General features: G+C 38.5%; 1 long non-coding RNA gene across 2 annotated transcripts; it reads right to left on the reverse strand.

The window, feature by feature from the left end:
- On the reverse strand, positions 1-26,411 carry LOC135407725 (uncharacterized). 2 transcript variants are annotated; one of them, XR_010426990.1, is made up of 8 exons: positions 23,432-26,411; positions 10,235-10,280; positions 8,117-8,452; positions 6,048-6,171; positions 4,976-5,152; positions 3,598-3,721; positions 912-1,192; positions 1-277 (listed from the first exon to the last, which is right to left on the reverse strand). It is a non-coding gene; the product is annotated as an uncharacterized LOC135407725 (long non-coding RNA). The 2 variants fall into 2 exon arrangements; XR_010426989.1 differs by having other exon boundaries at positions 4,976-6,171.

Raw genomic sequence — 26,411 nt, forward strand, 5'->3', positions numbered from 1 at the left:
TTTTAGAAATCAGACTCCTTTTTGGTTCTCCTTTCTTGTTTGAAGCAGCACACAGTATAATAAGAAACAATGCCAAAACTTGGGATGTGGAGGAATTGGTGCAACTCCTAATTATTTCCAAAACAGAGTTGAAATGTATTCCTGACAGGAACACAAGCTCCTCCTCCTTGTCCTGTAGCTTCTGTTACCAGGAATCTGTTATTTGGGAAGATAATGAATCTTGAGGTTAGCTCTGCTTTTTTTCTTGGCCAACTTCTTGGACAGCATCTTCTGGTTACTGGAAATGAAGTATTAGTTAATGAAATGCTTTCTGTGTTGGAAATAAATAATTTAATAGAATGGAATACTAAATTAGAATAGTGTGTACTTATTGGATAATCGTGCTAACATCTTGGCAGATATGTCTTGCTAATGCTCAAATCAAATCATACCTAGCATGGATTTTCCTTTAATCTTAAGAGAAGCACTTTAGCTGATGCCTTGTAAGAGGAAGAGTGAGCTGCTTCTAAGCATGGTCATATTTCATACAAAAATATTAGGAAAAAATTATTTTTAAAAGGAAATAACTAGGAAATATAGAGAATTAGTAAGATCTTCACAACTGGAAGGAATAAGGGAGATCTGGAGAAAGTTCTTATTTGAAAGAGGGTGGGGATTGTGGTTTATCATGGAGTTTAATTCTGATAATCCAGATGAAAATGACGAAAACTCAATTTGCCTATTTTACTCTAAATTTTAGTGCAGTAGACCTTGGGACCTCTGTGTTATGGCCAAGAAAAGATGACAATTCTGCATTCCTTGAATGCGAGTTTTCCAAGGCTTCAGTACCCCGATGACAAACCGGCTCCCTTTACAGAATTATCTGAGCCGCCCGAACAGCATCTTTTATCACATTCGTTTGCTTCACTTACGCTTTTGCTCACCCCGTCGCTCAGCTCATCTCTGTGCTGCAGGCGATCAGCAGGCAGCGACCCGAGACCGTGCCCTGGTTCCCTCTCCCTCCCACACAGGCAGGCGAGGTGGGGACCCCTCGCTGGCTCAGCCCTTCCCTGCGGCGCAGCCTGCGGGCGGCAAGGCAGGGATGGGGACATCCAGCAGAAAGCCGGGAGCTGCGGCCACGTGTCCTCAGGGGAGAGGTCCCCGCTGCAGGTGTGCCCAGGGCTGGGCTTCACAGTCTCCAGGAGGTGGTTTCCTATAGGGAAAAATAACAGTTCTGTGGCTTGCAGTGCCCAGAATAAATGGCTGTGACAGCCTTCAGTGCTTCAGGCGGAAAATGGCAACATGCTGCTGCTCTGAAATCGTGATGCCAGCGAGGCACGCTGATCCTTTGGCCCACTTCATGCCTTGCAAAGGTGGCAGGAATCCTGGATAGGTGAACGAGGAGATCCTGGCTAAACTCAAACATAAAAAGTGTATGAGGCACGGAAGCAGGGGCAGGCGACATGGGATGAATATCGAGACGTTGTCCAGGTGCGCAGAGACAGGGTTGGTAAAGTCAAAGCTCAGCAGGAGTTAGACCTGATGAAGGATGTGAATGGCAACAAAAAGGGTGTCTACAGGTAATTCAGCATGAAAAGAAAGACCATGGAAAATGTGGATCTGGTTTAAAAATGGACAAGGGACCTGTTTACAGGTTACATGAAAAATGGTGAGGTGCTCAGTGCCTTCCTCACCTCCATCATTACTCCATCACTCCATCAGTAAATTTTGCCCTCAGGAATCCCAGGCCCCTGAGATCCAAGGGAGACTTATCCCTGGTGGAGGAGAACCTGGTGAAGGAACATTTAAACAACCTGGACAAGCACAAGTCTTCGGGCCATAAGATGCTAAGGGAGCTGTCCTCTGTCACTGCGAGTCCCCTCTCCATTATTTGGGAAAGGTTGTGACGATCAAAAGAGACTTCTGAGGACTGGAGAAAAAACAAATGTCCCCTTTGCCTTCAGGAAGGAGGATCCAGGGAACAAGAAGACACTCAGCCTCACTTTGGTGTCTGGGAAATCATTTTTAAACAAGGTGATTGGGAGTAGTCAGATGGATTCATGAAGGGGAAATCATATCTGACCAACCTGAGAACCATTCATGATGAAATGATGGGCTCAGTGAGCAAGGGGGAGCAGTGGATGTTGTTTATCTTGACTTCAGCAGGGCTTTTGACACTTATCAGTGTATATAAATCCCTGGTTGAGGAAGTAAAGAAGACAGAGTCAGACTCTTCTTGGTGTTGCCAACTGAGGTCAAGAGGCAACGGGCACCAAGTGAAATACAGGAAATCCCATATAGCCATGAGAAAACACTTCATTATTGTGAGGGTGGTTGAACTCTATCACAAGTTGCCCTCAGAGGCTGTGGAATCTCCATCCTTGAAGATATTAAGAAGCCAACTCCACGTGATCCTCAGTAACCCTTATATGTGATCCTGCTCTGAGGAGGGGTTTGAAGGTGCCTTCCAGACCCTATGGGTCTGTAGATCTGTAACATTGCAGAGACATATACTGGTTCAAATAACTTTCATCCCTACCTTTGGAAGGCTTATAAACTCTTAAAGGAAATGTATGAAAAATAGATGAATGAAAAATTTTCATACTTCATTTTAATTACGGAATTTTTTTTTTAATAAATGAAATAAGCTGCCTGCAATCAAACAAGGCATCTATGTTGTTAAGAGTTGAAAACAGGGCTAAAAATTCCTGTGTTTAAAAGTTTCCATGCTGTCATTGCAATAAATTAAGTTTCTAATTAAACACATGCTCACATACACACTCTTGGATGGAATGCTATGCTTGATCAATAGCCCTAGGCTACACAGTAGCAGGCAGAATTATAGCAAATGGAAGTGGATGAATGGGTTTACTTAATGACCACAATATGATTTATTTCACTGGTGGGGAAGGGGGTAGGAAGACATCAAATTGCTAAAAATATTACCAGAGCAAATTAAGATATGATCTTACAGGAGATACATTCCCAAGAGATCCTGTGTGAGTACAGAAGATCAGAGCTCAGATCACTCTAAAAGAAGTATACTTGATGAAAGTGTGTCAGCTAATCTGCATTCAGCTTATTTGCCATTTATAATTAAGAAGGCTTTTTTATTACTTTTTTAATGTCAATGCTTTATCCATGGACAATTGCTGACTTAATCAGCACATTTTCACAGTGTCATGATTTTAGCTGTTGAAGGAGTCTTAGTACGAAGAACAAAATTAATGCAGATAATTTCACATATAGATAAACAGATGAAAAATACTTCTTTGAATAAAGCTTCACAGAACCTAATTCTTAGATCCCTGACCACAACCACTTATTTGGCATTTACAACAGCCCCTGCAAGACCTTCCAGTGTGGCAATGTGATCGTATCTGCTGGTGGTGAATCTGGAACTGGCAGCTATATGCTTGTCTCTGCTACTGGGAGTGTGCCACTGACCCCTCTGACCAGTTACTTACCTTGCCAGTGGAGACAATGATGCCAACCAGAGCTGAGACACAGACAGAGAGAGACAAAGCAGTTTTCTGAGTTTTGACTTCACTGTAAAGAAAGGTTTATGTTATATGGCTCATAAGCTAAAGTGAGCCAAAATTGAAAGATCTGACAAACTTTGAATGAGTAGCAAGAGAAGAAGTCTTCCTCTGTCCCTCAAATACATGGGCACACATATATTAATTCTGGTTCTGGTTGATGGAAATGTTCCTTCAGTTTCTCTTTCTCCCTGCTTATTTATCTGTGAAAAATGCAGAAACTGAATATAAATCAGGTTTTGACTTTTTCTATAATTGTGCTTTTCAAAGGAGATAATTAAATTTCTGCCTCTTTGGGAAAAGGTCAGCAAGTTGGGGTAACAAATATTCGTATCTCTAGGGCATTTGCCCTTATTAGCCATGAATCACTGTTTCATAAGCTTGGAGCCTTGGCTAGAATCCATCTAGCCTAAAATACTTTGAAAACCAATGAATTAACTGAGATCCACTTTAATAGTTCAACTTTATTACTAATTAACCTGTATATGCCCCTGTTTGTTATGCTGTAATTCAGAAACTAACACTATTGCTATTGTCTAGACATATATTAAATGTGTGGTGCTACGTCTCCATTACTTTAGGAATTTGTTGCTATGCTGATCACTTGTTTTACACACAAACTAAGGCTGTAGAGAGTCTAAAGAGGTTAGTGAAGAAGCCTTTGAAAGGCTGATGGTTGACTTAATCTTGACCTCCAAATCAACTGACTCAGATCAAGGATACAGCCTGCATTTGGTTGATGCTGGAGAGCTTAGTCACAAGTTGACAACCAGAGCAACTGGAGGAGAACACAAAGTTTATTTTTTTTTTAGTTTTATGCAATTATTTCTTGTGATCTGAACTCATAATTACAGTTGCTATTCAGATTTTCAACTGCAGTTTCAGACTGAAGTATCATGACCCATATCTATGTTCTTGTCACTTGGACCAGATCCATAAAACCTCTCCAGGCCTTCTGATGTCTGCTGTGATGGAGCTTGAGCTGGCATCAAGCTTGGAGTTGCAAATCCACGGCATTGCAAAACATCTGGCATTAAAGCACCCTGTGGGCAGTGGGGCCAGGAGCCTGGAGCAATGCTGCATCTGGGAGTCCAGAGCATCCTGCTGGCCCAGCTTGAAACATGGTGACATAGGCATGGCTTTGTCTGTCTTTGTCAGCATGCCTTTGCTCATCTTAAGTGCTTAGACCTATCTTTACGTAATGTAAATTTTAAATAAAGTGACCCCAACTCAACCACATCCTTTGCAGCAGAAGGTCACTAATTGTCTTGGGTTTCTACTAAGAATGTAACTGTCTGACTACCACAAGACCATGCTTAGCCTAATTTAAAGACCACTGAAACTGAAACACTGAGCAGTCCTCACTTCTCTCACCTGTTGAGACTCATCCTCAGGAGATATTTCTATATTGTGCTTGTCCAAAGCAAGGTAAAAAAGAAATGTCCTCCTATTCTTACCATCAGTTCCTCTGTGGATTAGCCATTAGCATATATTTCCACTATTTAGAGGTTTAGATGTTCAAATATTTCCCTTCTTCTTGGTGGTCTTGTGGACATTTTTAATTCATTACTCCATACTTTAAACCTTGGTCTTTACGATATTCTTCAGTCTTCATCCTTCCTGTTGAAACAGTTCTCTGTGGTGCAGACCAGAGAGGGAGGCCTGTAAACATACCTCCTGTGCCTTGTTATAAGAGTGTTTGCCTAAGAAGTCTAGGTTTCTTTTGAAATGCCAGTAAAAGTTTAAGCATCTAAAGTTTAAGTATGCATTGTAGCAGGGAGAGTAACAGAGTCCCTTTTTTTTTTTCTTTTAGGTAAGTACTCTAACAGCTAAATTATTTGGTTGTGTTTCTGTTCAGGTGCTTGTTCACCCTCTCTTTCTGGTCTACTGAATACGGAATGATAATACTATATTTAATATTAAAGTGGAACAATCACAATAAGAGGGCATGAGAGCATCTGCTTTCACATAAGCCTGTAGTTTACTGACTCAAACCTTCACCTGGAAGGCGAGAGAAGTGGGTTCATAGCCTTTTAGAGAAAGGAATTGAAGCTGGGAGCATTAAACTTACATGTGTGAGAGCTCTTTTATGCAGGATTTCTTTATTAAATGTGACAGTAACACACAGTTCATATAAAGAACTGAAAATTTTGGTAATAAAGAACAAATAAAAGTGTGAGTGTGCCTAGTCATACAAAGGAAGCAGATGTTAGCAATGCATTAAGTTACAACTCCAGCACAGGCATACTCTGTCTTTTTTTTATTTGCCATCTATCTTCAGACCACATAAAGCTAAAGCTTTCTCATAGTAATTTAGTATCTTTTTCAAGTTCTGCCAAAGATCTGACAAAATGTGTTGAGCCTCTGATAATAGGTAAGTGTGACTTTATCTGAACACTAAAAATGATCTTACATTAACTGTGCCATAGGAGTTGCCTAAAAGAATGTAGGTTTACTTGGGGAAGCAGAAGAAATAGTGAGGTGTATTTAGGAGAAAATTTTGAATGTGTAATTTCAAAAAAAGCTTACATCGACTGGTTTAGAGCAGATCAACAGAAAACAAAAGTTGGTGCAAACCAACAGGTTTCTGGAGCCTGATGTCCTGCATGGAAGTGTCCAGAAACAATTGCTTCAGAGAATGGAGCAGGAAAACCTGCAGAAAGAATCTGTACAGGAAAAAGTTTAGTCATCTTTTCTAACCATGCCAGTAATTTCACCATTTTAATTCAGTTTCACTTTACACATGAAGGCTGTGCTGTCTCTGTGTCTAAGGAGGAATGGTGAAAAGAAGTGCCTGATGTATATTCTATACAATTTAGTTTTGTTTGTTTTTATTACTTCTCCTATATTTTTGTCTCTGCTCAAAGATTAATGCTATCCAGCCGTCTTTCCCAGAAGGAAAAAAAAAATGGATTTTTCAATTTAAAGGAGTAAACAAAACCAAATCTTCCTCTGTGAAGACAGTATTGAAAGTATACATAACTGATGCCAAATAAAAGGAGTCAAAAAATAATAAGCTTGGCTACACTTCTATGACTGGTAAGCCTTCAGCATACACAAGCATCTATATACATATATATTTATGTACTTTTAAAGACAGTTGTGGGGGGGGTTTTGGTTCTGTTGGAGTATTTTTTTAATTGGAATATAACCTGAAGATTTTGATAACCCCATAAAAACTTTTTACGTTTGGATATTGCATAGTAAAGTACAATAGAATGATAAAATTTTTCCCACTGAAAGAAACTCTTGCTATGAGAAAAGAGTTTTTCTCTTTGAAGACATCCCTAGCAATGCATAACTCTCTTTCAGTGGTGCTAAATTAATATTTAGAGTGCTCTGATATCCAACTATGTGATGCTTTCATTTGAAGGTGTAGGAATTCACTGAACTTGGTGTCACTAGCCATTTCCCTCACATTCACTTGTGATTGGACTTTCTATTACACTGCTGGAATAAAAAGGCGAATAATGCCACAGTTTTTTGGTGGATTTAAGGAAAGGAAGAAAGTAAAGACAATAGCCCATCAGAGTTTGAAAGAGCCCTTTTCATTTATTCCCATGGGCCTTGTATATTTGTAGACCAAGGCAGACTCAGAAATGTGTTGTGCTTTAAGTTAATGATCTGTTAGAAGAAAAGAAGAATAAACATCAACAGTCATAAATCCAAATATTTTTTTCCTACTATTTGAATGTTACTTCCTTATTTAAAGAAGGATACATTCTTTTGGCATTTAGGTGTTGGGAACAATTCTGTAACAGTAATGTTTTTCCACCAAAACTTTTACATATTATTTTCTTTTAAATCTTTTAAAGATTTACATACATAATTTAGGTTTGACTTTTATAGCTTCCTCTGTCCACCCAACCCTGTTCCTATCAACACTGTAGGTGTTAAACCGCTTCATATGGTAAAAGCAATCATTTTCCATTTTGACTTTTCGAGTAACCCTCTGGCTGTTACCTTGATGAAATCGTGGAATCTGGGATATTTTTCCAAACTCACGTCTGCTTTTTGGATTATCCTTCAGGGCTCCATTGTGCTAAAATAACCAGTGTCCTCTAACGCCTTTCTGCGATACCTCCGGGGAAATGAAATGGCTTTTTCATGTCTGAGCATTCAAAGTACCAGTTCCTTGTCCTGTTGCCATTACCATGGGACAGAGCCCCGACAATGCCTGTCAAAGCAGCCCTGTCTGTGGTATCAGAAATGGCAGTGTAGAAGCTGTCAGACTTTCGATCCTGTTGGCTATGGGCATTTATGTTATCTTGTGGGGGTGTATATTTTTTCAGTGTATCCTTCATCTTAATGGAGTGTGATAGCTTATGAAAACCAGCTTGACGTTCATTACTGCACAGATTTTTTTTTTTCCCTTTGTCCACCAAAATTATCTCTGTGACAGCAGCAGAAACTGTTTATATGGGAAAATAACTGGAAAATATTCATGTTTTTTTAGGTAGTTAGGGCAGTAAGTCCTCTTATTCATTGGAAGGATTAATATCAGGTATGCCCCTGTAAGTGTTCATACTCCTGCCATCTTGTAACAGGCTACCAACCTAACAATCGTTTTGTCTGCATAATTCCATCATTTAACTTACATGTGGTACAGGATTGAAGTTACACAAAAGCTTAGGCAGTGAAATGTTCATCAATACGGCCTCAGTAATGAGTAATTTTGTTAATATAGGGGAGTTCACAGTTCTGACTTCTGTTCCTGGGCTGCCTGTACAGTCCTGAAACGTGCATGTTGCAAATCAGGCATCAAAGGTTATGACTCATACCAGAAATCTGAATAAGTTTGCAGGTGGGAAGTGCAGCAGAGAAGGTTATGTTCTGTACTTCCTCCTTCTCTGGGGTTTTGGAGCTTCACTGCAGGATTGGGACTCTTCTTTGTGACCCATCAACTGGAAGTAGGTGTCAAAATCCAGTCCTTCCTGAAAAAACACAGATGAAGAGGTGGCTTTCCCCGTCAGTCTAACAATAAAAACATTCATTCTGAATGCAGGAAATACAGAAGATGTGTTTTACTATCACCAAATGTGTGTCTAATCTATCAGCCCATCTGAAAGAGAAAGAGCATTTAGAAGGCAGTTCCATCATTCCCTGCCATCAACAAACCTTGTTATGGTGGGATGCAGGCAGCCAATGCAGTTTTGCTCTTAGTCACTTTTGGACTAGCAATACTTCAGGAATAGGTATTAGGAATTTTTGGAATCCCAGCTTTGAATCTGATAATTTTCCTGGGGTTTTGCCCCCAAAACACTGTTGTTGCCCCCAAAACACTTTAGTGAACAGCAGAAGTGAACAATAGTCCCACTGAATCAAGAGAGGTGAGTCTGTATTTAGGGGAATAATTTCTTGACTTTGTCATTACATTCTGAGTATCAGGGAAGCCAATTAGGAACAGACTCAGAATCTGCTACTCTAAATCTAGTCCCCTGTGGTACCTTCCTTAGACATTCTAATTAATATTCCTAAATGCTTAGAGTCAAAGGAAAGAAATCATGTCCTCTTAAAGTAAATAAATATATACAGTATGAGAATTTCCAATTGTCTCCATTATGAGCAAGCAGATGGCTCATTGTAGTGTTTTATTTTGTTATTTACAGAACAGCTAGCTTGTACTACGGTATCTCTTCATCTCCAGAATTTCTCTTCCAAGATTATGTATAGGCTCTGTCTTACTAGTAATATTTTAATTCATCACCACGTATTTAGCAAACTCCTTCTTTTATCACTTGATGACAGAAGGGATTTTTTTTCTCTGACATTTATTGCTTTTTAAACTGTATTTCTGGTTGGGTGCCAGATTGCTCCCAAAAAATTGTAAATAAATGTGAGTAATACAGATTTGGATTTATGAACCATAATGGCTGGATGCTTTAGCTGTGAAGAGATGTTTTATCATATTGTCCACCATTATGTGGGGAAACTTTTAAGAGTTGCTTTCCTGCTTTTTTTTACTACAGACCTTAAAGGTTTTAAACCAAGTTCCTTTGAGACTTGAACACAATTATAGTAACCAATCTGACATACACACAATGTGAATAAAATGCTCAATTATATACAGGCATTTTAACACTGATACATTCTACACACATAAAATAAAGGCACCTTGAAATAAAACTCTTATCTCCCTCACCTCATTTATCTCCTAATTATGTATAAACTCACACAATACAAAAAAAAAAAGATTCCTGTATGTATGTCATTAAGGAACATAAAAGAAAGGCTTATTATCTTTTTGCATGCTTATCTGTAAGACTCAGTAGTGTTCCTATCTGTAAGAATACATACTCTCTCTATATGCTTATGTTCATATATAGTTCATATATACAAATATATCTCCCTTCAGACTCTAAATTATTAAAACACTGGCTGGGGAACTGTTCCTGTATTCACGCTCTCTGGAATCAGAAATTCTTCAGATGGAAAGCCCCCATTTCTTGCTCTGTGAGCACTGCTTCATGAGACCATGAAATCAATCCTGCCACCCTTTTGGCTAAATTTGGATTCAAAATGAAAAATTGCCTCTCCTCTAATATCCTTATTCTTTTTCAATCATTATTTCACAACTTGGATCATTTATTTTTTTTGTATGGTAGATTAAATATGCCAGTGACAAACTCTGAAAACATGGTGGCTAAGCAAAACCATCACTCCTTTGCATCACACTCCTTACATTTTTCTGCATAGTGATACATTGTGTGGCTTACCTTGAAGAGCATGAACTAACTTCAGTCCTGAAAAGAAAGCAGGTGCCTGGGGGAAAAAAAAAAAGGATATTTATAATCAGTAGAAAATAAATCTTCCCCCAACACGTGTAACATTCACCTCCCACTCATTATGGGGTGCTAGTTAACCTCTGAGCTGATGTGCTGGAATTGAAGATGAAAAGTATCAGCTTGGGCTGTCATGGGTTCTGATGTAACCAGTACAGGAATCTGGATTTCCCCCCCTCCTGCCCCAGGGAAGAATAAAGGACTGCTTGTGATCCCTGCTGTAGTAGCAGAGGCTGGCATCACTTTTCATACAGTTAGAGGCCTCACGCCACATTTCAGACATGATGTAGAAAAGCAGGCAGCAGATTCCTTATCTGCTTTCCACTCTGATATTTAATGATTTTTCAGTGGATCCAAATGTTGCATAAGATTTCCAAGGAGAGGAATGACCCGGATCAGAGAGACACCATCCGGGGACATTTCCCAAGTGCTTGTTTCATGGGGATGGGAAAGGAAGCAGATGTTTTCCATCAACAACTAATGCTGAAGAGCTACTATTACTCCCTCCCTAACCACAAGCTCTGTGCCATAGTCATCTACTCCCTTCTTCTGCTTCTATAGATGTAACAGCAGCATGTAATAATTCAAATTCTGTCTTGTTGACACAGCTTGCTTCAGCTCTACAGAAAGCAAGTTGTTTGTTCGCTGAATCTGTGGACACATCAGCACTTCGCAGAGGGTCTAAAAGGAGTTGCTGCTGTCATGTGATCCTCCCAGAAATCTGTGGAAACACACTGAAACAGCCAGGCACAGTAAATTTTTGTCAACGTGGGATGATTATTTTTTTAGACAGAATCACAAATTTCCCCAAAAACATTCCCTTCAATATCCCATTAAAAAAAAAAAAATCTTCCTTTTCCGTTCATTCGGGAAGCTGATTTCAAAAACTGCTTCTTTATTTGTGCTGAGTAATTATGCTAGTTTGAATTTAGACCTGTATCACTGATAGGGAATGATCTGTGATACATCTGGCTTTGTAGAGAGAGAGAGAATAACAGGTATTCTGGGGTAGCATTGAGGCCCAGTGGATAAAATTGGATTTAAAATACATTCACGTGTGCAAAAAATTCCCATAGAGAATATTATAGACCAAAAGGAAGGGAAAAAAATTTAAATGGCAATAGTGTAATGAAAGGGGAATGACTGCTAACCTCTTGAACCAAAAAAGGTTAGCTGAGGGACTAAAAAATTTATATTTTTAATATAAACATGGTCAAGAAGTCTATTCTATGAGGATGAGCACTTTAATATTCTGTTTGTAAAATTTAAGTAATATAATAGCTATAATATATTTCATGTTCTAGTGCATAGCTGTAGATGTACCAAACTGGAAAGCAAAATCCTGACACCTCTCCCTTTTCAACCTCACAGAAACATGCTATTCATAGAATCCTACAGTCGTGAAATCATAGAATCATAGAACAGCCCAGGTTGGGAGGGACCTTGAAAGATCCTCTTGTTCAGCCTTTCATAGGAAAGGGAGCCTAGGTCAGATTATCCAGCACCCTGTCCAATCACACCTTGAAGACCTCCAGTGATGGGTAGTCCACCACATCCCTGGGGAGAGTCTTCCAGTGATTGATCATTCTCACTAAAAAAACTCTCTCTTACAATAAGATGAATACTAATTTAATATCTCTGAAGTGTTCCCCAGCAGAGAGGTTTGCTTTTTTTTGGTTTTTTCCGAGCAAAAGGCTGCATGGATACAGGTGGGGTCCAGACTCTGCTGAAGGTCAATCAGCCAAAGTTGACCCTAAATTTGTAGGAATCCTTGTCCTCAGTGTAGGCAAGTCAGAAAAATCCTGAGGCCACTTATACAGAACTATTCCTTCCATATTAAGAGCTCTGAAAAACATCGAACTCAGTATGAAGGTTGTTTGAACTATGAGGAATGTGAAACTCAAGAATGCCATGGGATTGTAGACTCTTCACAAAAATGAAAGACCCTGTTCACTGCAACTGCACTGTGTGTCTTGGATACCAATCCCGAAGAACAGGGAAGGGTGATTAGTAGTTTTACATATTTAGTATAAATCTAAAACCTGCATCTCATGAAAAGGTGAAGAAAAGGATGAAAAGAAAGGAAGGATAGGAGGGGAAGTTTTACCATAGGCAAAAGGGAAAGAATATGTAGATACTCCCTGAAGCAAAGCAGATGGTGTGAAGAAGGCTATGCCACCAGCTTCCCACATTCATTTTAGAAGTCAGTTTTAAAAGGTAGGAGTCAGGTGTGGAAGACTTTTTTTCCCTCCCAAGAAATCTTAGGAGACAGCAAGGAAAGGTGATTGATGATGGGGTTTAGGGATTTTTTTGCACTATTTTTATTTTCTTAGCATTTTCCCCCTAGATTTAACCATTGTCTTTGTCACAATAAATCTTCTTACTTGGTTGCAACTTTATTCATGAGTGACAAATTTATTATGTTCTTTTTTTCTTGGGGATAAAATTCCACCGATGTTTTGCAGGGAACCCTTGCAGGAGCACTGCTAATGGAGGAAGCTTCCCCCAAAACTGTGAAAGTTTGGGGACCTATAGGATCAAATGCTCAGGATAAATTCTACCCAAGCACGCACAACCCAGTACCTTCCTTGCAAAAGATGGGAAAGAGGAGGCAGCCTCTATGATGAATATTCCCAAATTGTTACAGCTGATCAGTGCAAATTTTCTTTGGTGAAAAGATACGACAAGTGACAAGAGGGAGTGGAATGTTGTTTTGTTATTCTGATTTTTCACCAACAAATGCAGATCAGCAGTATTTGTGAAAGGAACCTCAGAGTCTATGAAACAGGAGAGAGCTCAAGATATGATGTATAGACTTCTTTTCTTGCTTCATGGGGCTGCTGGGATATGAACATGCCATTTTAGGGAAAAGCTAATTGCCTGTTCAGCAACTAAAAGCAAGATACCTTTGTTCAGTGAGTTACAATTCCCTGAAGTACACTGCAGTAGCAAAGCAGTAATTACAATGCAGCATGTCTTAAAAGTGCACCATTATACATTTCATGAAGAAAAGGGTAACTTAAGCATTGCTGCTCCTGGGTTAAAGCAAAAGATTTAAAACATCTTGAGCATGATCATGTATGTTTTATGAATATAAATTTGTGTTCACACGAATTTCTAATGTTAAAACTGTACTTGAAACCATTTTTAGGCTGCTACCAGACCAGGTTATAAGCTATTTTTTGCTGTTGGCAACAATCCAATAATCTAAACCACATTTTTAATTTTATTCTTTTTTTTTCTCCTTTTTTTTTTTTTTCCAGTCTCCAGCAAAGAGATGTTGTCTCACCAGAATGGAATGACTTCTGGATAAGGTAGCCAACGTAAATTAAAGTGGGGTCTTTGGCTGAAGAATGGCAATGAATGTTCAGAAAAGGATGGAGAAAAAGAGAAATGTGAGCAGACAAAGGAAACCAGGCAGAAAAAACAAGAGAATATGGGTTTAATATATTTTTGATATCCAAAACAGAGTGAGGATGGTTGCAGAATTCTGGAAATCATAAACACCTCAGAGAGTTAAGGTTACCTCATAAATGGGAATATGTAATTTCTTGGGTATTATTTATAGATCAGACTTTAATTAAAAGGTTAGGGAAAGATGGATATGTATTTTAATAACTAGTTCATTATTACATGCTAATAATCAGTTATTGATAACTACAAGCATGGTATAGTTATTTATTAATCACCAGCTTTTTATTAAACTTTGACAAATGGAACCCTTTCTATGTAGTATAAAATTGCAGAAAGAAGCTGGAAGGAAACAAGATATGAATTAGGATTTTGACAGAAATCAGTAAGGGAAGGTAACTTGCACAGCAATTATGTTGTGCTGTGTTGCATTATAGGTTCCATACTCTCTCCTAATAACTATGTAATTTTCTCATGTCTCCACGGCACATATTTTGTGACTTTTTCATTAAAAAAGCCAACACAAACCCAATAATCTTTTGCCACATAATACATTATTAGAAGAATCATAAGGAGGGAGGATAAAGGAGCAAGTTTAATAAATGCTGCAAAGCATACTACTGCTCCTGAATGTTTGTGTTGGATTTCTTATGATGTATGAGAAGCTGACATGTCCTGTGGGGGCTAGTTTACATTTTTTTTTATGAAAGGTTACAGTACTATGAAACTATAGTTTATTTAGTTTTACACTAGTGGTGTAAATATTTATTAAGGCTTTGACTCATTATATTTTGTGCAGCCCTTGCACTCCAAATCCATGTGATTCACAGTATATTGAAAAAAGAAATAATACCCCTAAATCACACCTGTCTGTGAAGAGAAAATCTGTCAGCTCTTTCACTCCCAACTCTTCACCTTGCGACAGGCAAGGGGAAAAAAAAGCCAGAAAGAAAGCTGGCTGCTCCTTGGAAATGAATTCACTGGAAAAATGTTCCTTTGTTAAGCACTGCTTGGCTGGGATGGCTAGGCAAATACAGAACTCAAAATTTGAGTCAAGATGTACTCAGTTTTTAGGTCACCTAGCCCCTTATTTTGAAAAAAATCTGTATCACTTCCTTTGTTATGCTTTTGGGTTTTTATTTGTTTGGGGGGGTTGTTTGTTTTCTTGATTGTTTCTGAAAATCATCCATTGAAATTTAGTTTTATGCGAAAACCAAAAAAGGTACATCAGATCAGAAGTGGGATATATTCAGATTATATATCCAATATCAAGATGCTGTCTATGTGGTTTGGATATCTTACAGTGACTAAGACTTATTCCTAGAGATTCCTACAGAACGTGCCCCAGGCAACAGTGTATTTCTGAGACTCGTTGCTGGAATTAAGAAGTGCTGCATTCAGCAAAGGGCACCAGCGTTTCAGTATTCCATGAGCAACCAGAAGTCACTCTGACCAGCAAAAGGTTTCTTGATCCCATCAAAATTACAGGATTTTTGCTCCCATTGCTCCTAATGACCTTCACTGGAGACCTTGCTAAGCTTATGAGAGGCACTCAAAGACTTCATGGGTTGTGCACAGAGCCCTGCACGCTTCCAGTGTGACATCTCTGTGAGGTAAACTGGCAGCTACAGATGGCAGCTACAGATTTGGGGTGACTTTTGCTTGTTTGCTTCCCAAATAGCTTTGTCTTGAATTCTTTCCTGCACAGTTGCATGATTCCAAAAGGCACGAATTAAAATACAAATAGCTGATAACCTGGTGGTAAGTGCAGCATTTTGAGAGAGATGAGTTCAAATTCCTTTATGCTAGGTAGATGTAAATCACGGCCTTCCATCTCTTACTGCATCTGTCTTTTAGACAAGTGTGTCTGCCATCTCATTTAGTGATGAACTTGACCCTGTCATAGTCTAAAAATATTTTCATGAGTCTCTCTCTCTAAATAAAAAACTACAGCCTTTGTGGAGTTCAAGTGGTCTCAAGGTTATGCAGTGTTAATCAGCTTTGTGGTTCTTAATTCTGTTTTCAAATTTGGCCCTAGCAGTCTTTCAGTTCACTTTTGTGGCACTTGATTGATTTTGTTATTAACGTTACAAGTCATGGAATCAGATAGCAGTATGTTGAGCAGACATACCCCAACACAAGCCTACTAAAACATATATTGATTTGCATCAGTATTTTTAGTCTAGGAAAGTGTTTAAATTTTTGGGTTAAAGTCACTCTCTCCGTATATAACTTAAAAAGTATATATTAAAAAAATTTATGTAAATGCAATATATAAAAATATGTATTTATTTTTCATTCTGCTAAATGACATCTATTTATAGATCTGCACTTTTACCTTATGCCTCCAAATAAACCTGTAAAGCCGCTTTTCCCAAGTACAAGAAAATCCATCTTGAAACTTTAATTAAAGAATAATCTATCAATGACAAATTACCGGAGGGTGGATATGTCACTCACAGTGTTGGCACGTCATTTCAAAGAACACAACTGAAATCACAGGAGAATAACAGATCTGGGTATTTGTTTGCACTTAACAGACAAGGGGAACATAACTGATATAAAGCAATTTCAAGATAGTTTATATATTAAGAGATTAGCTGGAAATTCCTTCACTCTGAAAGAAAAGCAGCACTACAGCAAAACTGCATCTTCTATAAAGTCTGTAAAAAATCTAGTAAAGCAAGTAATCCCTTGACATGTTTAAAACTACTAGTGGCTTTTTGATTGTGCTTGTGTTTGTGAAGCCTCCACACTGGGTGAACTCCTGAGCAGCTTTTTATTTGGTTTCATGGAGACAGTTCTTGTAATCCTACTTCAACTCCTCTTTTGAAAGAGTGAGAGAAGAGGCATCCATGAGGATGCGAGAAGTAGGTGCTTCTTTTCCTCAGTTCTGTAGTTCAAACAAATTAATTTGTGCCCGTGGCAACTGATCAGCTGCATGTGCTTTTCCTTGCATAGAACCATTTACTAAACAGTGGCTTTATGTAGAGTTCCTATGTAAATGACAGGCTAAAAATTATTTGGTTTTTTTCTCTAACATAAAATGCGCTGGCAAATATTGTACAAATATTTGTTGCAATGTTTTTCACTCAGCTGAGTAGTAAAAGCTCTTTAAAAAACCCTAAGTGATTACAATTATTCAGTTTCCCATGATATTGAGATTTGTTGTCCGTAAGTTATTATTATAAGGCCTGTATCAAGATAGATTTCAAATGGGAAGCATATGACCTCAGTATGGTAACTGTCACTTTTAGCTTCTCCTGCTTAAGAAAAAACACTAGCATATTAAAAGTCATAGTGACTTTATTCCTCCTCCATAGAGTGTAGTTTTACCTTTATCTCATCCAGCAGAACCTTGTAAATCAGGTGGAACAGAACTTACATCAGAATCATATGAAAATATCATATAATCTGAAAGTAACATGCTGGCAAGACATATACTGGGCTATATATGGGGCTGATCACCTCAGGCAGGAGGGACATATATCCTTTAGCTATAATCCTGTATGTTTTCTGGTCACCTTTATTTATTTTTAACTTTCTGTTGGGTTTATTGACTTCTCTTTTTGATTGCCAGATACCAAGTTTTTGCTTATTTTTGACCCCAAAATATGTCCAACATGTTCTACCCTTACAAGAATGTTAAGTCTAAAATAAAAGCATAGAAATTCACATCTAAAGGTCAGAGCTACAATTCTATATTTAAACTCACTTGGACTACATTTCTTTCAGGAACTACTTTAAAGTCTTAACCCAAAGGAATCCATTTAGTTTCTATCATGTCCTTTGGCTTGAGTGCAGTTTGTATTATGTTTCTCTCAAAATCTATTCAGGTTTTCTAGATGAAGAGGGTATTGGAATGAAAATCTGAAAAAAAATAAATCTAATGAATTTGTCTTTCTTAATTTACAGCAGTGTTAATGAGGTTGTTGATAAGACTATTATCGACCAGAACACCTCAGTCAAGGAGTTTGCTCTTAGTGTGGACACTGCTTGCACAGCTTGTCCACCAGTTTAGTCTCAAGCCCAAAGTAAACTGTAAATCACACCCTTTCTTTTGGGATGTGGTTGTTCTCAATGCATATGTAATATTTGGGGAATCAAAACTACTAAAAAAGTGCAACACTAGAGGTTGTCAGTATTTTGAAGATAATCTCCCTTTTTAGGTGTTTTATTATACATTCTGCTACTTTCTCCACTTCTTTAAATGAACGGGGCGTAACTTTGAGATTTTTGTCAAATAGAAGTTGCTTCTTCCAGCACAGAAAAAATTTTTCTGGAATTATCAGTCCTTCAAAAGTCTGCTCTTTTCTTAGTGCTGGTCTGAGCACTCTTGCAGATCCTTTCCAACCCATGGCTTTCAATGCAGAGGACATTTAACACTTTGCAACAAATACCATTTTTCAGACACCTGAGAGGACAACAGCTTAGCTTTATGGACCTTCCGTGGCTGGAAATGGGATGGGTTATTTTTAAGGATTTGCGGTTTTGTCTTGTTGATTTGTCATTCTTATCTTCTTTATTATAGTTTTCACTGGCTGAAGAGAAATACAGAAGCCTTTCCCAATGAGACTCAGTGTTTGGGGGAAAATTGCCAAACCTGAGCAACTCTAAATGGACTTTTTGGTTCCTGGATAATCCTTTATTTACTATGTCCTCCTGAACAATTAGTTTCAGGGTGAGAGTTACTTTTTACTTAAATTATTTTAATAGTGGTCTGTTTATGTTATAGATGGCACTATAGAAGGTGTTCAATAGCAATCCCTTAATGTTTAATTAATTAATGAATTATCTGGGAAAAAGCTTCCCAGTGATGGCATTATTCCATTGCATGATAAACACAGACCATCATTCTAGCAGGCTGGGCAACTATTAACAGCAAGCTTTGCTATGCTTACTGGCTTTTGACTATTAAGAATTTTAATTTAACTGTAAATAATAATGTCAACACCTAAATTGAGAAGGATCAAATTAGACTTTTACACCCAAAAATAAAAACCTCAGACCAGTTAGTATAGTATACCATTTAGTATAAATATTAAGGAGCAACTGAACTGGCAACATTTTGATTCCATGCTTAAAAGGATGTAATTATTTTTATTAAAGAGTTTGGAAATGCTCTATATGTGTAAATCAAACCAAAAGAAGCAGGAAATACTGGTGGTCCTTCACTATGCAAAAATGGCAGGTTACAGCTAAGAGTGTTCTCACAGATTAAGACAAGTGATAGTGTCAGATTTGGTTACTCTTTCATAATAAAATGGAATACATAATGATGCCACATTTCTTGGAATCAAGATCAGAGGTGCAGGCTCAAGAGTTTTCACAGGTTTTTTTTGTTTTGTGGCAAACAGTTCTCTAGTTCACTTGTGCATTCAGACATGCTCGTGTTCATCTAAAAAGGCGGTGGTGAAAAGGAAAGGGAAAAAAGTCATGAAAATACCATATTGATTTTAGTGACACACACTATCCATCATAAACATCCAGCATACAGATTCACATCTTAATGCACTTAGCTACCTCTCTCTATAGGACAGCCTTTGACTCAGGTCCTAGGCTGGCCAGGTTTTTATTGTGAAATATCTGTCTTGAAGCTGGCAGAGGAAACAATGGTAAGACTGGGTTATGTATTTCTCTCTGTGCAGAACAAGCACACCTTTTGCTAGAAAAAAGAGGGTTTGTCCCTTCTTTGGGGACAAAGCTGTATTTTTCTCTAGATGGATGAACAGTTCTCTTTTCCTGGGAACTATTTCCAAAGAGAATCACTTCAAATAGGTTATAGAAAAATGTTAACTCCCAAATCTGCCTGATTCCTTCAGGTGAGCAACTCTGTGTTTGCCTATTAAAGTGAACACTTTTGTAGGGTATCATGTCTATCCATCTGCACAACCCTTATCTCGGGGAAGCGTGAGCTACTCTTTATTCATATGCCCTTCTGCTCAGTTCTCTTCCGTTTGCTTTCTGTAAAAAGGGGACAAAATCGTTTTTCCACCTGAGATTGTCAACACCAAATTCTAGCATTTATGGTTTGATTATAAAATGTACTGAAGATTTACTTTTCCCTCTAACTTCCACGAGGGCTTAAGAAATTTTGAAAATTCAAGCTCTAGATTGCCTAAACTGGACAGACAAAATTGATGTACAGGGGTGCTTTGTTTGTTTGTTGAGGTTTGTAGCAGGGTTTTCTTGCCACAACCACCTTGCCCCAAGTTACACAAGCAGGTGATGTTAAAGTCAGTCAGTACTCAAACATTGCCTTAAGAAAGACGTCATAGTTTGAGATCCAGACATCTGGTCATCATTAACCATTACTGTTCACACATGATATTTTACTTAGACTGAACCAACAGGCAGACAGTAATTTACATCCTGCAGCCAGTGGGAAGAAGTCTGGTAAAATGTACAAGTGATCATGAACAGAAATCTCTAACAGGTTCAGCTCTGGGGTGAGGTGACATTTAAAAAAGGAAGTCACTTCTTGGTGATTTTCCTGGCTTACAATAAGGAGGCTTCACCTCAGCTCATCAGAGAAGTGGTGTTAAGGTACCTTTGCCACTGAATGTCGGACTGTATGTAAAGATTTTGCAATACAAATGTTGAGCTTCTTTGCAGTTTTCTTTGCTGTTACTTATTATGTCTATCCTATAAAATTTTCTGTGAAAAAAAACTTACAGCATTACCTCATTCAATTGCAGTTGGCACTGTGAAATGTTAGATTAAGAGCTGTCTGGCAACCAAACACCCCAAGAGTTTTCCTGTGTGTTTCCGTAATTTTGCCAAAGATTAAAATGTCATCACTGCCACTAGGGACATTGGGAATCCACTGAATTATTCTGTGGTTTATACTTTGAAAAGTTTTAGAAGCTAAATATATTTCAAACATTCATCTCTTGTACTTGGTATTTCAAAACTTCATGAATCCTCTTCCTGAACTCAGGTTAATAACTGATGAAAGATCACTAATTTAGCAGACCTCCACTTCAGAGGTTCTATTTTAAACTTTAGCTCCTTTATAGTTTTTCCTAGTCTTCAAGAGCTTTCTGAACTTGTACAAAGTTTAGGAAAGTCTCTGATACTGCTGCATACTTGGGCAGAAGGATTAAACAGTGAGACTGATAAAGTGATCTTGTGGGATCAAAGAAGATGTGGGTTTTTTGGATGACATTCAAACTGAAAGTGTTTCACAATTCTGGAAAAAGGAAAGGGAAGGGGAAGAGGAAAGGGAAGGGGAAAGGGAAGGGGTAGGGGAAAGAGAATGGGAAGGGGTAGGGGAAGGGATCCCCCTGTTATCTTTCAGTATTAAGAAAATTATGGAAGTATAACAAGCCAGGTGGGGGAGCAAATTAAGGCATTTTTGTTTCTGGTTCTAAGAAATGTCGGTGCACTTTATCTCCATAAAGTTCTTCTCTACTTAACCCATCTTTTTGCTTCTGCAACCTGAATATCAGTAGGGTACCAGGTGTGCAAACTGGACCGAGGTGACAGGCTTGTATAGAGGTTTTTGCTTTGCTTCCTTTCCAGGGAAGCAGTTCATGGCTTTCCTTGTTTCAGCTAAGCACTGAATAAAGCCTTCAAAATTTGTTCCCTTATCCATTATAGATAGAAAAGCCTCAAATGCCTCAGGTTCTGATCAGTGTGTCTGTTTCAAAGATTTTTGCTCATAAACTGTGTCCTAATTTCATTAATATTTTTCATTAATTCTTTCGGGGAGAATTTTGCTTGTGCTTTATCATATTCTCCATGAAGACAAAATAACCATTGAAATCAATTTTGTTTCACTTCTCAGTGCTTTCTCTGTCTGACAGCTGGATAAAATCTCATTGAGCTTGTGGACATACAGGCTGTCCTTCAGTTGTGATGCACATAAGAAGCAATTCTCTTGCCTGTGTGCACAGACAGCAGAAGCATAGCAGATGCAGACAGCTACAGTCAGAGGATCACTGGCAGAATAAACCCAAGAAAAAGAAGATCTTTCTGAATACTGCACTACTGAAAACCTACCCCTAAAAAAAACCCCAAACCCCCTCACACACAAAAAAAAAAAAAAAAAAAAGGCACAAAAAACTAGTCAGCTCTGGTGACATTTCTGCATTTTTTGATGTTTTTGTAAAATGGGATTTGTTTCAAAGAAACGTGATTATTATAATTAATGTTGTCTTCTCATAGAAGCAGAAACAAGTAAAAAGGCACCAAATATTGACGAAGAGCTCATATGAAAAAAACCAAAGGATATTTGTGTCACAGAATTTTCTTTCCCTGCTACTGGTCACTTTTTGTTTTTGAGTTTTTAGCTCATCCAGCATCAAAAGATAGCACATTTTTAGTCAAAGAAACCAATGCACTTGATGACAAAGAAGACATTAAGGAGTCCAGCTTAAGAGTTAACATCACTAATTTTACTTTGAGCACAAGTGTTGTTCCCAAAACAGATATTATTAATGTGGGCTATTAAAAATAAAAGCAAAATCTGATTAAAAAATTATACGATGGAATTGTAGTTTACATAGAAAAACCAAGTAAAATCTCCATCAAACTTGGTGATATGCTGAAAAAACCCCCAGAACTTTAGTTTTCATTTTGAAACAGTTTTCTTCTGATCTATATTCAAACTCACTGCATGACTGTCAGAGTCATTCATGTGTCTTCATCCTGTATTTCCATTCCTCATCAAAGCATGAATTTTTACGAGATTAATCTTCAGTATAAAGAACATGCAAAAACGTTTTCAAGTAGCAGGGAAATATAGGTAAGCCACAGTACTCCAGCAGAAACTATTAACTTTCAGCATCCTTAACACTAATTAGCTTTAAGGTAATTGAGATCAGTTCATGTCTCACTGGGACAAGAACCTTATTTTTTTCAAAGTCTATCATCAAAACTTCTATCTGCAGTGAGAACTCTATGAATTGAATGGGATTCCACCTCACTTTCTGTAGGCTGCTGAACATATTCTTTATAATTTTAAATTCAAACCTCTCTGGGATAGTCTCATGAAAATAGAGTATTTCATTGGCTGCATAAAGGAGTAACAAAGCTGTTACCCCTTTCTGGTCAATTATATCGATTGTGATTCTGACATTTTCAAATGTATTTCTCCATTTACTCCAATTAAACTAAGCAGATTGTTAAGAAGATTGTCCTGGACTTCGAAAGACGTGCAATGAGCCAGATCACTTGTAGTTGTGTCAAAGTTAATTAATTTTTCTAAATCTAAAATGACCAGGGATGCATTCTGCTTTCTGTTTTGAATTAAAATCACTTTTTCACTGCCGTGTTATTCCTAGTTTGTATTGATTTTAGGTTCAAAGAGCATTAACTTCAATTCTAAATTTTCTTTTAACCTGTAGAGAAGATGGAGGCATCACAAGCTCTGCTTAGAAATTTCCCCAAGGGGCTCATCCAAAGCTTAACAAAACATTTTCAGTAACTTAATTTCACTTGATTTCTTTGAAGAACTTTCTCTTTTATCCATCAGGTTCAATTTTTTGGGAATGCTTTTATTCAAGCGCAAAATACCCCAAACTAAGAGTAGTAATCTTTTAGCTGGAATTATTTGAATATTTGCAAATGCCCCAAAGCAAAAACAGAAAAGAAAAAAGAGAAAAAAGAAAAAAGCTAAGTAGATATTTAAGAGTAGTTTTCATTTAAAAAAATAAATCTGTGGTGGGTTAGCCTTGACTGACAACCAAAATTCCACCCAGCTGCTCAGCTACTCACCTCTTTCAGTGTGGTGGGGGAAGAAAACAGGAAAAACAAGAACAAGAATGTTCCCATGTTCACATAAGGACAGGGACATCATTTATCAGTTACCTTTGTGGACAGATTCAAGCTGGGGAAAATTAAATAAAATTATTGTCAATCAAAGTAAAAATTTAATTGGAAAAATAAAATACACAAACTTTAAAACAACACTTCCTCTTTTTCTCAGGGTTAACTTCACACCTCCAGTTCAGGGCAGCTCAGGAGGTCACAGTTGGCACTCAGCAGTTTCTCTCTGCAGCTCCCTCCTTCTCACATCTTCCCTCTGCCCCTCCGTGGTGGCAGCTCCTCTGGGAACAGCCCCATGCTATGACATGGAGTTCTGCACAGGCTGAGGTGGATGCTTGCTCTGGTGCCAGGGAATACCTTCTCCTTCCTCCTGCTCCTCTGACCTTGCCTCCTCTATTTCTCTGTTTGTTCCCTCCTCCTGTCTCCATTTGGCACTTTCAGCCTCTCCTTTTATATGTGACTCTGGGACTCAGCCATGCCCTGGAGAGGGTCAGATGGAGTTGGCTGGAGCCAGCTGTGTCTGGCATGGAGCAGATCCAGCCCCTCTTCACAGAGACCACTCCTTGACACCTGCACCCAATACAAATGCAAACAAAATATTTAAATCGAAGTTTACCCTCTGGGCCAGTTCTTGACTTCTATGGGTTTTTTTCACACCTGCAGTTAATTTCAGCCAGTGAGATCTGTAGCTGAAGTGGAGGAGCCACCACAGTCAGCCTTCCAGCTTGTACCACAAGCATGCTTTTTAGGGAGCAAATTTAGGGATCACCCCAGTTTACTGTGCCACAGCTCACACAGTGGCGCGGGCTCAGAATATACAAACCAGGTTCCCTGCAGCAGCACCTCACCCACAAGGGAGGCCCCAGGGCACCTCTAGGCTGAGAAAACCCCAGGGACAGCTCTGGAGTAGGGCTGAGCTAGTCTGAGACCAAACTGCACGACTGAGGCACGGGCAAGGCATGAGCGTGGGCACAGGCACGGATGTGGGCAGGGCAGGGCATGGAGATGTCTGTCCACACCAACTGCTTTGCTGCCTGCCATGCTGCACCTCTTGGCAGTGCACAGATCCACTTACAGAGTGCCAAAAACATTGATATTTGGTCTGGGGTCTGTCACACTCCTCAAAATATTCTGCCCAGTGTGATACAGTGCCTGCTTGCTGGGCTAGATGTAACGAGCCTGACAGTATCAATCTAAAACCAAGTGAGACAGAAGCCATGTGACCGAAAAAAGATAAAAAATACAAGCAGGTTTGACGCAGTAATTACCCCTATGATAGCTCTTTTTAGGTAAGGTACATTGATGATGACAATGTAGGGAAATTTGCCTTTCTAGTACTGTTTTCTGAACAAAATTCCCCGCAGCTGTCAATCAGGTCATTTTATACTCACACTAAATTAGCACCATTTATTTTAACAGTGTCTTTTATACAGTGCTGAAAGGTGAGCAATATTTTAATTCAACCTTGAGAATATTCTGGTGTGTTAAAAGTTCCTGTATTTGTGTACTCTTTATTTTTTAACTAAAAGTCTCAGACATTTGAGCTTCCTTTTCTCAGCTTAGTCCTTATCTGCAGACCATAGCCTAACAAGCTCTTTTTATTCTTTTTACTTTAGAATTATGAGTGAATGATATTTTCACTTTGATCACAGTTATATAGATTTCATTTTCATTTTACTGTTTAGCTGTAAGGTGTTGTCTGCTTCGTATAATACGTCATATTTAGATATTTTGTTTTATTGAAACAGCAAACGGTTTTTAAAATGACTCTTGTAGCTCTCCTGCACTGTCTATAAAATGCTGTAAGTCTGAGTGATGCATGGGACCTTGCATAGACTTGTTAGTACTATAGGCAGTTTTGCAAAGAAGCTATGACAACATAAAGCTGAGTATTTCAAAGGTAGTTCTCAGGCAAATGAATTTCTTGTCAAAGAGGAGCTACAAAATACAGTGTGCTAAAGCAGGGTATGCCAGGAAGTGGTCACTGAGTTCAAGGATGATTTTAAATTCCAATCCATCATGAACATTTAAATATTCTCGTGGAAAGAGAGAAGGCTTGGATTTCCATTCCTATTCCAGTGACTTATTTTATCTAATAATAATCAGAGTTACTGCTTCAGGCAAAGACTGTGGCCTGTGTTTCATCTTTCAGTGCCCTGATCCCTTGGCTGAAACCTCATGCTCCCCAAGAAGCAATGAGAAGCTCTTTCAAGAAGCAATATTATGCTCACTCTTCTCCTGCCTGTCCCACATTAAATGAGCTGTGTTTGGCACAAAACCATGAAAGGTGGCAAAATTTCTGTGTCACAAGTTAGGCCCTCTCAGACTTGCCTGTAATCTACCACGAAGGATGCTCTGAAAAGTATTGGTCATGGGGGTTCCAGACCTGGAAATGCAACAGAGGCTTCCTAACTCTTTCGGTTTAGAAAGGCACAGCTTTGGGAAAACAAAACCAGGAAGTAATCACTTACATGATTAGATTTATAATAGATGGATGAGATTTTTTAATTATTTTTTTAAAAATATTTCAGGTTTGCTCAGGTCTTTTGTTTTCTTTCTTGTATTACTGTCAGGTGATCTGGTCTCATAAGACGAGCTGAACTATTACAGCAAGATTTGCACACAGTATGTTCAGTAAAGTGTTTAATTCTTCTGTGCTTGCCACGTTCTTCCCAAGCCATCCAAATGCCTAGATGGTGGGTTTTACGAGCTTGACATTCTCTCAGTGTCTGAGCTTTCACCATCTTCATGCAGAGACGCAGACACCTTTGACTCACTGAAGCTACTTGTTGAGCCCAGACCTTTTTTCAGAGGCAGAATCTGGCAGTAACATCTGTTTCCTGAGGATTCCCACAAGCACACTTGGCACGAGCTCTAAGTTGGACCACCCTGGACCCTAATAACCTATTGGTTACTGTATTGTACAGCC

The sequence above is a fragment of the Pseudopipra pipra genome, chromosome 2 (genome assembly GCF_036250125.1).
Source record: "Pseudopipra pipra isolate bDixPip1 chromosome 2, bDixPip1.hap1, whole genome shotgun sequence".
Lineage (NCBI taxonomy): Eukaryota > Metazoa > Chordata > Aves > Passeriformes > Pipridae > Pseudopipra > Pseudopipra pipra.